This window comes from Rhineura floridana, chromosome 7 (assembly GCF_030035675.1).
Source record: "Rhineura floridana isolate rRhiFlo1 chromosome 7, rRhiFlo1.hap2, whole genome shotgun sequence".
In the NCBI taxonomy this organism is placed as follows: domain Eukaryota; kingdom Metazoa; phylum Chordata; class Lepidosauria; order Squamata; family Rhineuridae; genus Rhineura; species Rhineura floridana.
Genome location: NC_084486.1, coordinates 56,764,761 through 56,777,819, shown reverse-complemented (window position 1 = coordinate 56,777,819; position 13,059 = coordinate 56,764,761). Strand labels below are relative to the sequence as shown.

The 13,059-nt window shown below is 37.9% G+C and overlaps 1 protein-coding gene across 3 annotated transcripts in view; it reads left to right on the top strand.

Moving 5' to 3' along the window:
* Positions 1-13,059, top strand: part of MGMT (O-6-methylguanine-DNA methyltransferase) — a 303,940-nt gene that overhangs the window by 236,984 nt on the left and 53,897 nt on the right. The window lies entirely within an intron of this gene.

The window sequence follows — 13,059 nt, the reverse complement described above, 5'->3', positions numbered from 1 at the left end:
ATCAATTTTAAGGGATGAGTTGGTATGTGGAATTTAACTATGAGTGGACTGATCTTGGAATCAGTGTTTCCATCGATGAATTTACAGGCTTAGCCACTGGAAAATATCCTGAGGCTGTCTTCCTCAGTAAAATGAGAGTAGTACATTTTCAAACCAGCTAGTTTGTTAAAGAAATGAAAAGAAAATTGGGTACCAAAAAAGGCTTCTCTCTGCCTGTGACTAATAGCAGCCTTCAGGCAATACTGTTACTCTAGCACGCAGCAGTCACCTCAGAATGAAACCCTTTGGAAGCCTACGTTTTTCTTTACTATGTTGTTCAGTCAGGTCACAGTGCAAAAGGTGCATAAACCTCTAATTTAAAGAAAATGTTTCCTTTCTGTGCCTTAATTTAAGTCCCCAATGTTGTGCTGTCCGGAAGGTCTATTGTCCACATACAGAGGATTCTGCTAACAAATCTTTTTCATTGCACTTTCTCTTGATCCTTTGTGTCCATCCCACAAGCAAACATTTAGTATGAAATTAAAGGGGAGAGGATTTTCACACATACTCCTGGTAACTGAACTGGGCAGTATGTCTAGGATACTTTCAGAAGAAGGCATTCTCCAGACTGAACGACAACACTGAACAGGATCAAGTATTTGTGTGTAAGGATCTTAAATAAGGCAGCACAGCTATTATTCATAGGTAAAGGCACCTATAGTTGCCCCCATCTCCAACTGGGAAATATCTGAGCTAGTATGCCCTTGCAGAGGATCAAACTGTTCTTGCAGTGATGGGGTTTCAGAGGTGCAGCTGTAGATGTGTAGAAAAACTGTCTTCTTTAACACTCACCTTCACTAGGCATTTCTCCATAGTGCAATCCCATGTAGTGATATCAAATGGGTGCAGCCAATCACGTGGGCCTTAAGCTGTGAAAGACCTAGATAGTTTGCCCCATCCATGTGGTTCCAATATTCATGTATATGATCCAGCCATAAGAGATCACACCAAAAGTGTATCCTACAACCTAGCAGGTTAATGAAGAAAAGAAAGCAGCCATTAACAAGAAAACAGTTGAGGTGTATATATATCAAGTCTTAATACACACACACTCTGAACTATACAGGGGCATGATTAGTTTATGCTACCCTTCTATTTATGTATCGCCTTTAAAAAGCTGTTATAATCACATGCAAGAGTTCAGCTGTGCTCAACTTGCTGGCTGTTTGCTTATTTGGTTACTGCAAACATCAGTTTGCCTAGACTTTTCTACACATTCCAGTAGCACTTTTCTCAGATATATCTCCATCTCAAAGTTAAACAGGAGAAGAGCTGGTTAGTTGAAGGTAGCTAAAGGCAATTCAGAATGGCAGCTGACCCCAAAGTAAATGAGCTCACTAAGCAAGGACAGACTGCCTTTTTTACTTGCTGTATCATTTTTGTTTAAATCTGACTATGTGTAAACTGGTGGTGGGAGTTTTCTTTATCCATTGCACCCAATCCCTTTTACTTCTCTATATATCTGTTGAACCACTTACTTGAGAACAATTTTTAAAGATATCCTGGTACATCAGTAATAGGAATGTACACTTTTACTATGTTTTGTTTTTTGCCATTATGCCTTGGAAAGCAATAATAGATTCATGGAATTGAAAGGGTCTTCAATGATCATCTAGTCTTCCTGTTGATGCAGGAAGTCTAGGAGAGTCCATTATCTACGAAGGCAGTCTGTTCCACTATCAAGTATCTTGTACCATCAGGAAGTTCTTCCTAATGTTTCATTTAAATCCTTTTTCTTGTAATTTGAATCTATTGGGTCAGGTCCCCCAAATAAACTTGATCCATCATCTGTGTGACAGCCCTTAAAATGGTGAAGATGGCTATCATATTGCATCTTAATCGTACCTTTTGCAGGCTAAGCATACCAAACATCTTCAGCCTTTCATAATACGACATGGTCTCCAGCCCCTCACCATCTTTGTCACATTCTTCTGGACACATTCCAGTTTGCCAATATCCTCCTTAATTTGCTGAGCCCAGAAACAGAATCATAGAATCATAGAGTTGGAAGGGGCCTTGTAGGCCATCGAGTCCAACCCCCTGCTCACAGCAGGAAATCCACAGCTAGAGCATCTCCCGCAGATAGCTGTCCAGCCTCTGCTTGAAGACATCCAGCGAAGGGGATCCCACCACCTCCCTAGGCAGTCGGTTCCATTGCCGAACTTCCCTTACTGTCAAGAAGTTCCTTCTAATGTCCAATCTGAATCTACGCTCCTGCAACTTATTTATTTTATTTATTTATTTAATTACATTTCTAGACCGCCCTATAGCAGAAAGCTCTCAGGGCGGTGTACAACAAATAATACTTAAAACTTAAAACCATTAGACCTAGTCCTACGCTCTGGGGCAGCAGAGAACAAATCTGTACCCTCCTCTATGTGACAGCCCTTCAGGTACTTAAAGAGTGCAATCATGTCACCCCTCAGCCTTCTCTTCACCAGACTGAACATGCCAAGTTCCTTCAACCTTTCCTCATAAGAGTTGTTCTCCATACTGGCTATCATCCTTGTCGCCCTCTTCTGAACCCGCTCTAACTTGTCTATATCTTTCTTAAAATGAGGCGCCCAGAACTGAACGCAGTAGTCCAGATGAGGCCTGACCAATGCAGAATATAGTGGGACTATTACTTCCCTCGACCTGGAAACTATAGCTCTGTTTATCCAGCCCAAAACCACTTTTGCCTTTTTTGCCGCAGCATCACACTGCTGGGTCATGTTCAACTTGCAATCCACTACAATTCCAAGGTCCTTCTCACACGCACTACTGCTAAGCCGGGTATTTCCCATCCTGTACCCGTGCATTTTGTTTTTGTGGCCTAAATGCAGAATCCTGCATTTGTCTTTATTGAATGTCATTTTATTAATTTCAGCCCAATTTTCTAGTCTATCCAGGTCCCTTTGGATTTTATTCCTGTCTTCCATTGTGTTAGCTATCCCTCCCAGTTTCGTATCATCCGCAAACTTCATAAGGCTTCCCTCCACCCCATCATCTAAGTCATTGATAAAAATGTTGAAGAGTATCGGCCCCAGGACAGAACCCTGTGGCACTCCACTTGAAACCTCCTTCCAGTCCGAAGCAGAGCCACCGACGACCACTCTTTGAGTACGGTTTTCCAACCAGTTGTGAATCCACCTGACAGTATTTCCATCTAGTCCTCATTTGACCAGTTTGCTAATCAAAAGGTCGTGGGGGACTTTGTCAAACACTTTGCTGAAATCTAGATAGATGACATTTACAGCATTTCCACCATCTACTAAGCTAGTGACCTGATCAAAAAAAGAGATGAGATTAGTTTGACAGGATTTTTTCTTGACAAACCCATGCTGGCTCCTACTAATCACAGCATTGTCATCTAGATAGTTGCCAATGGACTCTTTTATTATCTGTTCTAATATCTTTCCCGGTATTGAAGTCAGACTGACCCTACTACTGACACACTACTTCAGGAGTTCTGACCAAAGCAAACAGAGTGGTACTATTATATTTTACAGTCTAGATACTGTACTTCTGTTGATGCACCCCAAAATTGCATTAGCCTTTTTTGATAAGGCAGATGTCACCTATCCTATATTTGTGCATCTGATTCTTTCTACCTAACTTTATATTTATCTCTGTTGAAATTGATGTTGTTAGTTTTGGCTCAGTTATCTAACCTGACAAGATCACCTTTTGTCAAAATAATTCTGTTTTCTACGGTATTAGCTGTCCCACACAATTTGGTGTTATCCATTGCTTCATTCAAGTCATTTGTAAAGATGTTAAGTAACACCATGCCCATGACAGAACCCTGTGGCACACCACTTGTCACTTCTTTCCAGGTGGATGGGAAGCCATTGATTAGTATTTTAAGGATATGGTCCATCATCCAGCTACAAATCCTCCTAACACAGCAACACCTAGTCCATATTCTACCAGCATGCCAAAAAGAGTGCTATGTGGTTTTGTCAGAGGTCTTGCTGAAGCAGAGCTATAATACATCCACAGCATTCCCCTGAACCATTAGGCTAGTAACTCTTATCAAAAAAGGTGTTATTTTGAAATATAATGATATATATGAACATGTCTCTAGTCCTCCTTCTGTGTTATTTATTACTTTTATAATCATTATCATTTGTATTATCATTACTGTTTTTTCTTGGTTTTGTGTAAATGTAATATCTAAAAGTTCAATTTTTGTTCATTTTTAAAAGGTGGTAATGTTGGTCTCAGATGACTTCTTAAGTCTTATTCTTTGTGATCAAAATGTGTTCAACTGACATTTTTAATTATCTGTTTTAGAACGTTTCAAAGTACTGACAAGTCAGTAGTTGCCTAGATCTCTCTCTCTTTTTTTTTGCCCACTTCTAAAGATGGAGGAAATATTTTCAGGCCCTCCAGTCTTGTAGCTCTTCACCTGTTTTCCATGAGCTTTTTTTTTTAATTATATGCTGAGGCTTTGAGATAACATCAGCAACTTCCATAGTGCACTTCAAATTAAAGCCGGGATGGGGAACCTGTGACCCTTCAGAGATTGTTCGTCTCCAACTCCCATAAGTCCCAGTCAACATTGTCAATTGTCAGGGATAATAAGCAACAATATCTTGAGGGCTAAAGGTTGCCTGTCTCTGGGCAAACTAAAGGTGATTTGGATCCTGCAAAGTATTAATATGGTAAAAATAAACTGGAAGGGAAGGAACACTATTGGATGGTGCTCACACTGAAACAAACTATTGTGAAATATCTCTAGAAATAAAGATCTATACTTTGACAAAATGGAAGAATAATATTGATCACTCTTTTACCTCGTACCAAATGGAATCAGGATATCATTAAGAAGTTCACAAAATCAGCCGGTTCACTGCAAAAAAATACAGGGAAAATGCCCCTGCATTTTTATTTTTATTGTAATTCTGTTTTGGAAGAGCATTCACTCATAAAAATGGAATGCCAGGGGCCAAGCGTTCCTTAGATGTTGGCTTTTTTTTTTTTTGCTGTTGAAACTCTGAAAGTAGTACAAGAGTAGTATAAGTATTCCAAGAGTGGTGGGGCTACATTTCAGTTTGTTTCTTATATCTCAAACTGATCAATAACTTTTGTTTCAGAATTTATTTTCAAATTCTGTACTTCCCAAAGCTAATGTTACAGTTCAAGGCAAAGTATAATCATCTCATGTTATTGAGATACATTTCTGGTGTTCAAAACATAATTATTGCAAAGTAATTGCTAAAATTAGAAAAGCATTTAGCGTATTAGTATCAGTATAAACTATTATATTCCCTTTCTGCTTTACATTAAAGCTTAAAAATGGTTGAGCTTCTTGAGATACAGTCTAGTAAAGCTGGAAAGTTTTAAACTTTCAAATGCCATTTTATTGATGGTGACATGGTAGGAACTCCTGTACTCAAATTAAGTCGGAAAGAAACAGCTGGTGGGAAGATGTAGTTCTTGAAAGCTTAGAGCCAAGTGAGCTGCTTTTCAGGGGCAGTGGAAATCTAGGTCTGTTGCTTTCCATAACTACCTAAGTGATGGAGGGAAAAAAGGGCTGATCAAAAGAGCAGGAAGAGATAGAAGACACCCATGAATTTAAAGACACTGGTGCAGACTGTCAGATGTCGTGAATCAATACAGAGAGGTCACGGCATGGCAAGCATGAACAGTTTACATAGCAGGAAGCTGATACTACTGTACATCTCAGTGATTTGTAATGTGAAGAGTAAAGGAAACCACAGGAAGGAGCTGGAGGAAATACAGAAGCTAATGTTGACCCATGATTAAATTGCAAAGACTTTGCAAAGGCAGGTCTTCAGCACAGAGCATGAGAAACCATTAAAAATATAACTTTAAGATTTATTTCTTGAACAGAGTGGTATTATCAATTAGATGTACCATGACGGTACTACTGGAAGATCAGCATTTTTGCTGCTTCTTGACTGTTCATTTTGGTACCATTATGTTCTTTTGGGAACTATTTCGGTCAAAAGTGTGTTGGGTGCCTTTTATAACAGTACCTTGCTGAAAAAATGACAATACACTTAATTTTGACCTTCATAACATGAAAAGGCATATTAGGAAAATGTACACTCTGATAACACATTAAAATGTTGACATTATTTGGAGCTACAATAATGTCATAGATGACTGAATTCGCACATCCTCCAACTGTAACACTACACTAGTAAATTTGTTGGGGTTAGATATGCCCCAGCACAGTAGAGCTATGGTGGGCAATAAACAGAAATAAGTTGTTGTTTTATGAATGCTCTTAAATTATTTTTAATCAAAATTCTTTATTTTTTATGAATGCAAAAGCTTATTTATTCTCATTCCACCATGTCACCTTGTGTCTTCTGTTCATCAAGCCAATTTGGTCTTCTTTTGCAGATCATTTTTCAATACACTCACCCCGGCTTTAGCTATAATCAGTTCCTAGATATCTTAGCCTTACTGCAGTGTTGTTCCCCAGCTACTTCCCATCCCTCAGCATACTGAATTTTATCCTTTCTTCCACTTTCATGTTTCCACTTTATGTAAGTTTAGTGCTGCAATCTGTGTTGAAATATTTTCCGTCTTTTGGTAATAATAATAATAATAATAATAATAATAATAATAAAATTTAATTTTTGTGTCGCCTATCTGGCCGAAGCCACTCTAGGCGACGTACAAACTAAAATTCAATAAAATACAATACAATACAAATAAAATACAATAAAGTCAGTACTATCATTAATCACAGCAGCATGAGATCAGTTAGGGCAATCAATAGATAATAAAATATCCCAAAAAAGTTAGCCCTCCCCGGAATTCCTGAAGGCCTGTCCAAAGAGCCAAGTTTTTAATGCCCGGTGAAATGTATCCAGGGAAGGGGCATGGCGAAGATCGAATGGGAGGGAGTTCCAGAGAGTGGGGGCCACCACTGAAAATGCCCTCTCTCTAGTCCCTACCAACCTAGCTGTTTTCATTGGTGGGACTGAGAGAAGGCCCTGTGTGGCTGATCTAGTTGGGCGGCTTAATTTGTGGTACTGGAGGCGCTCCTTCAGGTAAACTGGGCCGAGACCGTATAGGAGTCATATGATACTACATTAACTTTCATTTGATTTGAGTTACTTATTAAAGTCTAATGAAATCAGTGGGGCTTCCAAATATTTTAGGCTCTAGATGCAACTGTATTTAGCTAGGTCCTGAAAGATTTGCGGCATTTTTCTTGGGGGATTTCCCTTAGGTATAGATAAATATTTACAACTTATTTCATTTAGCGAAGCTTTTGAGTTTGTTTAATGGCATAGTTAGTGTTTGCAAGATTATCCAATGTGCATTACACTGATACAGCACATTGCTGAAAAAATTTCCATGAAGTCTTTGATCACCAGAGTTAGGAAGGTAGGGAAGTCCAACCAGCTTTCCAAAGAAATAAAGAAAATTAGATTAATCAAGGCAGATTAATGCAGAAATCCGGATCTAGCATCAAGTGTTTTTTTAAGTGACTTCTTTTAACCATCTTAATTCTATGAAACATGACAAAGATAATTGTGAAAATGATCTGAGTATCAAAATTGAAATGACCATGCAGCATGAGACCTAATTATGGCTTAGAAAAATCAAAACATTAAAGTTAGAGTTGAAATGAAAATTATTAGAGTACTAATATCATGCAAACATACAGAACGCTAGTCTAGATTGGGGGGTGGGTGTCAGATGTATTTGTATTGTCCAAAGTGTTTTGTGTGTGTGTTAGTAATTAGCATTAGGCAACCAATAATGTTGTGTATGTGTGTTAGTAATTAGCATTAGGCAACCAATAATGTTTTGTTGAATGAATTTTCATTTAAGGCAGATTTTAATCAATTAAAATGAATATGATAGCATAGTCATAGTCTTATTCAGGACGTTTGAGAAGACTAGTTCTAGAGGACATGTAATCCTAGATACCAGACTACTCAGTAACAGCAACATCAAGAAATAGTCTGGGAGAAAAAAGTAGAAGAGTGGCACAAATATGGCATAGACTTTTATTTATTTAGAAATCTGTGCTTTTCAACAACAAGGTTCCAAAATCAGTTTACAATAATTTAAAAAGACAATTTACAGTAAAATCACAGACAGTAAAATCACAGCAGCTAAGAGAAACAGGATCAGCAATGGACCACAACAGCAGGAAAATCATTAAAACAAAATAGATGTTTGGTGAAGTTTGAATATCTTCTTCGCTCACCTTAAGGTCAGGTAATGGTACTGTGATAGCTGCGACATCAGTGAACAGTGATGCAGTCCTTGACCTTTAATGGTCTTGTATATACCTTTTTGTATATACAGACAAAATGGCAAGAGTTCCTTTTTCATTGCACTCCAGTAAGAAGCAAATGATGTTGAACAAAACTGTTGGCAATAAATGTAAAAGGTATATTCCTTTCAGATTGTCTTGTCTGGTTTTTTCCCCAGACTGTTTCAGGTGCCACACCCCAAATTAGCTTGTAATTTTATCTGGCCCATATAACAAACTGTATAACAAGCATTTATTGGAAATGGCTTCTAATAATACCCTCCCTGTTTTCTGAAGTCTAGATATCTTGTTCTTCTATGGTTACAACTGATTTCATGTTCAGTATTCAGATAAACGTTTGACCCAGATGATCAGGACCCAGGAACTGCCTCGGAAAGGACAAGATGGGGTTATGGCAGTGTTTTCTCTTGTCCCTCCCCATTTCTGCTGTGACTTGGCGCTTTTTGGAAACCTCTTTTTGTGGTCAAGGAGAGAGGGGATCCCACTAATCCAGCCTCCAAAGGATTAAATCTAATTATTCTCTTTAATGAAAGGGAGCTCTTCAAGATTAAATCAATCTGCAGAAGACAAAACATGTGAGATAATAACTTCACACAGAATAAGCAAGCAATGTTGGTTTAGGTTTTACCTTTATAATTCCGCATATCCAGAGTATGTGTACCTGAAATGTCTGTCTTGTTCCTTACCTGGTTTAGTCCCTTTCCCCTTTTATTTTTAGTTAGATTGTACACCTTTGTGGTAAGAACGTGTTTTTATTCATTTATTTTTTCTGTACAGTGCCATGTGCATTGATTGCACTATATAAACAAACAAACAAACAAACAAACAACAATACCAAGATGTATGGTGTGGTACACTGTGCTACAGTTCTATCTTGGGTCACTACACTATCCATAGCAGAGAATGCCCAACCAAAGTTTCTGCATATTTCAAGTGGGAAAACATGCATAAGAAAAAAGTGAGGTTCCAGCTGCTACCCTAAAGGCTTCAGTGGCAAGCTTTCACTTAGCTATGACATTGCTGCTCTGAACAGATTAATTCTAAATGATTCAGATACACAGCCTCAGTAAAAGATAGTACCCTGGAACATATTTCAAGATATTCTTGGAATTTTGGCAAAATAATGAAAAAACTTCTAGATAGAACATTGCATATTTAACATGAAAAAATAAACAACCTGTTACTATGCCCTTATATTTCTAATGTTGTCCATCTGTACCAACTAAGCCTGCCACCACTGACAGAGTGTTACTCCACTGGTTCAGAATTCCCACCTTCCAAATGTGCAGGCTGGCAGAAGGCCCCAAAATTGAGTATTCTGGACGAGGTAGGGGAGTGGCTGATCTGGCATGGGATCCATTGGATCCTGAGCTATCCCTACTGGTGCAGGACTTCATCAAGCCCCATCACTGTGCTAGCTCCTGGTTAGAGCACCAATAATACAGCCCCCCCATTTCTCCCCTCCCCAACTGTGAACCTACCACTCAGTTGGTTGTCATGGTTTGGATTACCTCCTAAAATTCACTCATTAAATTCATTAGGATTTACTTCTGAGCAAGACATTCATTTCTCCAGTTATTTGGCATAATCAGCATACTACTTTGAGACTTCCGAGTTTTAATAGGTTGTATCCAGTAGTGGCCTTCTATGACTCTTGGATCAATGGAGGCTTCCATCAATGGAACAGGAAGGGAAGCAATTTTTGCATAGCCACCCTTCCTCCTCCAAATTACATCACTGCTCCCAGATCTTCTGGGTGGGGACCCTACAGGAAAGCAATGGAAGAAGACTCAATCCAAACAGTATCCTCCCTATTCACAGATGGAAGTTTCTGCTGGATCCAAGAGTGTTCTTTCAGTAAAGGGACAACAGTGGATACAACCCTAAAAAAGAGATCATACATGTACATGCCTTTATCCAAAATATGCATTTGTCCATTCCCATACTCTTAATACACACGTGCATATTCCTTTTTGGCAAATACATAGCTTTTGAATAAAAACATTTCAAGTGTTATGCAGTTGGCTATAGTGTGTTCATTATTATACTTTTTAAAAATAAATATAATTTATAGTTTTTGAACATAGCATCAGGAATGTGCAGTGCTGATGAAAGCCTTTAAAAATGTAATGTGGAAGATAAGATTAATTCTTGAACATAGTTTCCATCTGACCCAGAATGCCCTTTTCCTGCATGCAAATAGGCCATTTAAATATATATGAAAAGTGGCCAATATATCTATAACAAAAATAGTTACTGAGCTACAAAAGCATACTTATCACTGGAAATTTGCATCTCATCCTCTTCTGAATAAAATATGCAAGAACTAACATAAATGGCATACTATCTTTTTTTTCTTTCCCCGTGAATTGGGTCTTTGATGTTCAAGAGGAGCCAGTGTTAAAGAACATCCCTAGAAGGCTGTAGAAACTGTTCCTATTTATGAAAAATGTAAAATAGTACAGATCTAGCTGAATGTGTTGGTGTCATTAGTTTATGAATCGCATACTTAAAAATAACTGTGGAAGAGCCAAATCGGTTTAAAAGAAGATAACAAAATGGTTTAAGCTACTTAGGTTGAATGCCAATTATATTTTAATATTCAACTGAGCATATTTTACGAAGAAAAAAGGCAGTGTCGGCACATGCATAACTCATTGGCAGCGTCAACCAGCTGTGCCACTCTTCTCTTCGAATCACTTTGTGCATTTTAGTAGCATGGTAATTTAGTAGAGAACTACCTGAGTGATGGCATTTTCAATGAGCAGGTAATCTACAGAGAATTTTTATATGGTTATGAGTTCTGCGCTTCAGCCTGGCAACACAAAAATACATCAAGACCAATTACGGTATCAACTTTCAGCGTGATACCCTTGCCACGCAAGTGCATGTATTTCTGCCCCAGGCATTTCAAATTGCATCTAATTTGAAATCTTTGGGGTTTTAATTAAATTTTAGAATATATGGAATTCTTCATTAGTACCTGCTCTGAATAGCAGATACTTCTCAGTCTCTCGTTAAAGTAGTAGGCTGTGGTAAATAGCATGTTCAAGAACTGATCATTTGTGGTGCCTGAATATTGGGAACAAAAATAGTGAGATGCAAAATAATATCAAAAAGATTATTAGTCCAGTGAGGGACTCTTGATTTGTATTTTAATGGAATTTACATTTCTCTTAATGATTTGCAAATTGTCCTCTGATTATAAGATGCATTAAGATTTTCATTTTAATGGTGAGACAACCATTAGCAATAAATAAATACTGCCTTCTAGGATGTTTCCCTGAAGCAGATAAATATTGAAACCGTTAACACCTTTTTGATATAATAAGGTTATAATACAGCAGTTTGGACCTATACATGAATGATTGTGGCCTTTCATGTATATTAGTACTTTGAAGTCCATAATTGTATTTACATGGGTGAACAATGAATGAAACTGAACTACCATTACTTTCAGATACGAGAAGTAAACACCTCTTTACAGAACTAATATTTTAATATTACATATGCTTCAGTAAAGATTTTAGACATAGCATGCATGTAATTTCCAATAAGGGTTTAATTTTTAATCCAACACATTTTATAGTCTGTAAAGGACTCAAATAATTTACTGAAAAAAAGTAAAGTCAGATGAGGCTGACAGTATTGCAGTTTTGTCCTAAGGATCCAGGAGTAATTGGATGTATAAATATAGTGCTGCTTTCCTAGATGTGTATTAGTCCTTTATTGCACTTTTTATCTCGTTTAAAAACCAAAGTATGTTGTTGATGCACAAAACAGCTCCACAAAAACTGCCTGATTTTTCTGTCAATTAATGTAAGTATTAAGGAAACTTTTTTAGAGGTCCCTCTAAACAATAGTGTAAAATATTCAGGGAATAAGAAAATGCCTCCTGCCTCCCCCTTTTCCCACCCAGAGTCAAAATAATCATATAACGTATTTTGTGGTAATTCTACTGCTATCATTAGGTGGTATTCAATACTAGTCCTACTCAGAGTAGACCCACTGAAGTTAATAAACATGACTAACTTAGAGTCATTAATTTCAATGGGTCTACTCTGAGTAGGACAGTTGAATATAACCCATTATTACTATTGCGTTCCCATTTCATCAGAGTCTGAATGTTCATACATTCACCTCAAACAACAGGAGAGTTTAGAGTTCTTGAATCTTAGGGTCTCCAGATGATGTTGGACTACAACTCCCATCAGCCGCAGCCACCTTAGACAATGGTCAGGGATTATAGGAATGATAGTACAACAGCATCTGGGTACCCAAGGTTGAGGAATACTGGTCTAAAGGGACATCATTTGGCCTAGCCAATTATTGGTGAGTCTATATATGAGTAACAAATTGTAACTAATGGGAGTAATCACTTGTTTGTAACTATGTGTGTGTGTGTTATGTGCCTTCAAGTCAATTATGACTTAAAGCGACGCTATGAATCAGCAACTTCCAGTAGTATCTGTCATGAACCACCCTGTTCACATCTTGTAAGTTCAGGTCTTGTGTGGTATCCCTCTTTTTCTACTCCCTTCTGTTTTTCCCAGCATTATTATCTCTTCTAGTGAATCATGTCTTCTCATTATGTGTCCAAAGGATGATAACCTCAGTTTCATCATTTTAGCTTCTAGTGATTTGTTGTTATGTGCCTGCAAGTCGACTGTGACTTATGGCGACCCTATGAATCAGTGATCTCCAAGAGCATCTGTCACGAACCACCCTGTTCAGATCTTGTAAGTTCAGTTCTGTGGCTTCCT